This window comes from Calidris pugnax, unplaced genomic scaffold (genome assembly GCF_001431845.1).
Source record: "Calidris pugnax isolate Ruff unplaced genomic scaffold, ASM143184v1 scaffold41, whole genome shotgun sequence".
Taxonomy (NCBI): domain Eukaryota; kingdom Metazoa; phylum Chordata; class Aves; order Charadriiformes; family Scolopacidae; genus Calidris; species Calidris pugnax.
The window spans coordinates 27613073-27619117 of NW_015094509.1; positions in this window are offsets into that span (position 1 = coordinate 27613073).

The following is a 6045-nucleotide window of genomic DNA, read 5'->3' on the forward strand; positions in this document are numbered from 1 at the left end:
GGAGGAGGAGGAGGAGGAGGAAAACGCTGCTCCTCTGCCCTGCCCTGGTGCCACCACAGCTGGAGGGTTGTGTCCAGCACCTAAAGGGGGCTACAGGAAAGATGGGGAGGGACTTTTTGGAAGGGCTTGTAGTGATAGGACGAGGGGTGATGGCTTCAACCTGGAAGAGGGGAGATTGAGATGAGATCTCAGGAAGAAATTATTTCCTGTGAGGGTGGTGAGACACTGGAACAGGTTGCCCAGAGAAGCTGTGGCTGCCCCATCCCTGGAGGGGTTCAAGGCCAGGCTGGATGGGGCTTGGAGCAACCTGGTCTGGTGGGAGGTGCCCCTGCCCATGGCAGGGGGTTGGAACTCAATCTTGAAAGTCCCTTCCAACCCAAACCATTCTATGATGTTAAGTCCCAGGTGAGTTTCTCACCTTGGGTTTTTTTTAAATATTAATCTTTGGGAAGGAGATGAATGTTGTCTGGGATGGAGAAGCAGCAGCCACGCTGGGCCTGCGTCACCACCAGCCCCCCAAGTGCCCCACAGAAAGGACATGTCCCCAGTCCCACCCTCCCCACCCCACAGCAACACCAGGGACCAGCTCTTACTGAAATGTTTATTAAGATCGAACTTCAGAACAACGGATCGGAACACAACGTCTCGTGGAGTAGAGTATTTCTAAATTGATTTTCCTCTTCTATGCATAAATGAAAAACGAATCAAGATTATACAAAAAAAAAAAAAAAAAGAACAGAAAGTGCAGAACACAATAAAACAGTTCTCATGCAACAAATCTTTCTTGTTTTTAAACCTTAAAACAGAAAATAAGCTCAACAGTGTAGAAATAAAAACCCATACATACATTTTGCCGTCTACGCACTCAAACATTCATCTGTGACATCACTTCTCTTTATCCCTTTTTCCTCATAAAACTTAACATTATGTGTTTAACACATGCTTATAAACATTGCTAAACTCAGCAAGAGCTATTATAGTGCCCCAACTTAATAAGTTGATAAAAAAGTAGTTGTCGTATGGCCAGTTCACAAAGGAACTAAATATTCTCTATTTTTTTTTTTTTCTTTTTTTTTTAATTGTCTTTTTCCGCTATGAGATGCCTATATGCAGCTTTCTATTAATATGAGGCATTTAAAATAAGCTGGTCATTTGGCTACCGAAAGGGCTTAGTGTTCACGTTACATCAGAAGAAAAAAAATAATAATAATTGATTAGGAACTGCCCCTTTGGGGAGAAAAAAGTCTTTCTGGGTTGTTTTTGGGGGGCTCCTTACCACAATTTGGCTCTCGCTGAGGATTTGGGTGCAGACTCAAGGAGGTGACACCTACTTCGGCCAAACTGCTCCTAGAGCTTCACCCCCAGCGCTGAAATTTAAGAAAAAAAAGGTGTTAGAACGTGTCAAATTGAACCGTGTCCTGGGCTTTCTTATTTAGCAGGTCCCAAGGGCAGCAAGAGCCTTTTAGTTTTACCAGGTGCTCTCTCTTTTCTGGGGGGAAAAAAGGTATTTCTCTCTGCTGGGCACCCCAGGGGCAGACGAGCCACACTCATGTCAGTGGAGGAACCACATAAAACCAGTTTTCCAGAAGGTGATTTTAATTTAAATTAGAGGAAAAACTGGAGGGTCGTAAAAAATGCCCAGGCAGACGTTAGTGTGACGTTACGAAAAGGCAAATTAACCTTTTTCCTTGTTATCTAAGATAATTTCCTAACTGGGGGGGCTCCTCAGCCTCAAAAACAAAAGGCCAGTTTGATTTTTGAGCTCCAGCTTCTTCTGGATGCAACATGAGAAACAGAAAAATCTTTGGGTAGCTCCAACTTTTTCAAAAATGACCTTTTTTTTTTTTTTTTTTTTTTTTTTTTTTTTTTTTTTTCCCCGATTTCTCTCTGCTGGGCACCCCAGGGGCAGACGAGCCACACTCATGTCAGTGGAGGAACCACATAAAACCAGTTTTCCAGAAGGTGATTTTAATTTAAATTAGAGGAAAAACTGGAGGGTCGTAAAAAATGCCCAGGCAGACGTTAGTGTGACGTTACGAAAAGGCAAATTAACCTTTTTCCTTGTTATCTAAGATAATTTCCTAACTGGGGGGGCTCCTCAGCCTCAAAAACAAAAGGCCAGTTTGATTTTTGAGCTCCAGCTTCTTCTGGATGCAACATGAGAAACAGAAAAATCTTTGGGTAGCTCCAACTTTTTCAAAAATGACCTTTTTTTTTTTTTTTCTTTTTTTTGTTTTTTTATTTCTTCCCCGATGCGCTTTACAAACGTTCAGCTTTGTCGTTTAAAGGAAGGCTTAAACAGCTAGAAGGACTCTCTCTATAACCATAAAGTTTCTGCAAAGAAAAAAATAAGATTTGGTTATTTCTTCTACACAGTCATCAGTGACGTTTTTCTGTGCAACATTTGGTGTTCGTTAACATTTATTTGGCCTACGGAAAAGGAAACGAGGACAAAAACCAGCTGCAAATAAAAAAAACCCCACTTCTCTTCCACAACAGATACTTCAGACGCCGAAGCTGCTACATGTGCTTGGAATATCATGCAGGAGTTGACTTATTCCTTTAAATAAGATACATATTTATAGCTGAGCTCGTCTGGCAGCGGATGGGGGGGTGAGGGAAAGCTGGAAGAACTCAGTTGAGATATTGTTGGGTGGAGTGAGGAGGAACACACAACCACCAGAGATATTCTGGCCCGAGTGGGGTGTATATAAACATCTGTTATATACACATGGACACACACCAAAAAAAATACACCAAAACCCCAACTCTCAGTGAGTTTGTCACGACGTGGTGTCGCACAACCCGGCGCGGTGCCCACAAAAGAGTCACCGAGGACGTGAGCGACCACGGAGAAGGAACTTTGCCCCTGCCAACTGCCTCCAAGGAAGGAAGATCCCCCCAAACTCTGCCCCCCTGCTCAGAATCCCAGGATTCCAGGAATCCCAGGAAATCCCAGGAACAAACTGTGACTTTACTCCTAGCTGTGACCTCAGCCACACGACCTCGCTGGTAGCCACAGGACCTCCCATGTTGGTGGCCATCGGAGGAAGGCCAAGCTCCCCACAAACGGATGGTGGGCGGGTGGACACGTTGCTAATGATGGAACTGAGGGGTTTTTTTTAATGAGGGACCTGGCAATAATCACTGTCTCCCTCATTCCAAGTGAAATCAGAGGGGAGAGGGATGAGAAAGGCTCTCCCACCCCTCCGGGGAGAAGAAAACCTCACGTGAGGCTGTTTCCTCACGGGCAAGAAAAGCAGGAGGCTCCGCTCGCGGCGGCCGTGCTGGGAATGTCTCAGAGCTGAGGAAAAGGCTCCAAAAAGGCTCCAAACCAAAGGGGAAAAGGACCTTGTGTGTTTCAAGGAGCACCAACCTCTCCTGGATTTACTGCCTTCCTCCCTCCTGACGATGAACAACCCACATCTTTCCATAACTGCTTACTGCCAAGCACGAGCAAACAACCAGATCTGTGGTCTTAAAAGGCTATTTAGGTAATAAATCTTTACGAAAGTCAGCTAACCAGCAGGAAGAGAAACATTCCTAAGAAATTATTGCTTCTGGAGTCTGAGATTGCCATTCCCGAGCCGCGCAGATCCAACCGGACTCTGAAATAAGCCAAGGGATGCAGAAATCCAGGCTGTGCCCTTCCCGAGCCGTTCACGTTTGAGCTTCTCTGCCCTGGTGTGAAATATTTCCAGATGTGCAGGTTTGGGACCACAGCACCCGAGGATCTGAGCACGGATGGGGTCTGAGGTGTTCCCCAGCACCGGTAGAATTGATTCCCAATAGAGCAACACCAAACAGGAACCACGAAACCTCAAGCCCACGGCAGCGAAGGTCCAAAGGGACGGAGGGCGAGGGATGAACTGCACGACTGGGTAACACCAACCACCAGAAAATGATGCTTATTGCCACCAGGAATAAAAAATAAAGCCCCTTCAACTCTCTCTTACCGCAACTTCTCCAACAAACGTGTAAAACCTTACTGTTTTATCTTACAATTGTGACTGAAACCAGAATAATTCCTGTATCGTAAGCCAAGCTAAAGGAGATGCAAAGGAATAAATTGGTGCCTGCTCCACCCTGAGAAGTGCCAGGTTTGAGGGGAAGCTCTCGGGAGCCCTGGCCGGCAGCGCGGCGGTTCCTCAGCCTGGCCGAGCTGCAGGAGGAGATGCTTTGGCAGGGGCTCCCCCAAGTTAATTCTTCTGGCAATACTACAAATACTCCAGAGCGTTGACAATGGATAATTATTTCCTTCAGCTTTCCAGGGGAGTGAAATAGAGCTTCCTGCGACAAGGAGCGTGCGGATCCTTACGGACGGTAATTAAACAGCTCCATAAACAACTCCAAATACAGATTTTAACATCCAGTTCTTAGAAACCAGGCTCTGCCAAGTGCTGGCTGGGACAAAAATCGGCCCTGCCCTGCCTGTGACTGAAACCCCCCTGGGTTCCAAACATCCTTCCCTCCCTCCTCGCCCTTCCCCTGATGAGAAAACTGAAGAACGGTGGGTGAGCTCACCCCAAAAATGGCTTCCCCTTCCCTCTGCCGGGTGCGAAGCCAGAGGGAGCTTCAGCTTCTCTCTGCAGCCAGACCTTGGTCACCTCGATGGTGCTGGGCAAAAAATCTCAACTTTTGAAGGTGCCGTGGGGAGCAACAGCGATTGGAAACCTCAGGGAGAAAAGGCACCCGCCAGAAGATGCAGATTTTTAAATGGTAGAAGAACTTTTCCAGAAATAAAGTCATTAAAGTAAGGATTACTCAACAGCCTGCGATTAACCAAATGTGGAGTCTTTGAGGAGATTTAAAAATAAAATAGTAAAGCCACTTAAAAATGCCTGTCTCGGCGTGTGTTTTACACGAACGCCAGGTATAGGGTGGAATCCACCACTCGTCCCTGCTCGACACGAACATCACCAGAATATGAGGAATATATTCAATGTAACTGAGATGATAAGATTCACGGCAGAAGTTCAGTTAAAGTATTTCTCCCAACTGATCTCTTCCAGAAGGTCTCATGTTCTTCAGTAGTATCATTCCCCTGTCTGAACACAGGTCACAGTATGTGTTTGAAACTAAAAAAAAAAAAATCACTTGGAAGAAAAAAAAATAAACCAACCAAAAAACAACTTTCTCGAGACACTTGGAAAAAAAACCAAACCCAACTAAGTCTCTTGGCGATTCCACCAGCCTAAAACCCCACCGTTGTCACCCTTGACAGCGTGGGACATCGACACCATCAGCTAAAACCCCACCTTCTGCCACCAGGAATTGGGCAACGGCGTTGGCCAAGACTGTGCGTGACCTTCAAACACACCCAACCCCATACGGTTCTTAAATACATCGACGATTCAAGTAATTTATTAAAAACGGCTTGGAAATATAGATATCTCTTCTTCCTTGGAAGGACTGGTTATTGCAGCATGATTTCCACGTGCGGGTTTGAAGGACTGTGGCAGGAGGAGTCTGGGGGAACGCGAGGAGGAGCCGTGAGGAGCATCACGAACGCTTCCTGTGGGACGATGAACACCAAGTTGGGTTTCAGAAGTTTCTGGAAAGGGCCACCAGGTCTCCGAGCTTCGGCTCCCCCTGGAGCAAGCCAAGCAGTGCTTCCCATGGGATTTAACGTGACTCTTTCAAGCTCTTCACAGAAAAAAAACCCCAAAACCCAAACGTCTTTGCGCCGCAGCCATGTCCTGAAGCAAGGAAGGGGACATGGAGGTCGCGCTGATGCCCTTGGTGACGGCAGCTCAGAGGAGCTCCAGCCTGTGATTCCTCCTCCACGGGGACCGGAGCAGCAACACACGCTTCTGGATTGAATTTTAAGGCCTAAAAAACCTGTTTCTGATGAGATTTTTCGACAGCCAGACTATGCCATAAAGTGACAGAGGTAGGCCTTGGGTTCACCTTGTTGGACTGACACCGCGCCTTCACCCCGGCTGCCGCCTTCCCAGCCAGGAGGTTCAAGGATCATTAAAAGTGCAATTAATCGACGACTTCCTTTCCCTAACGAAAGAGAATCCGCACATCCCCCCCCTCCCT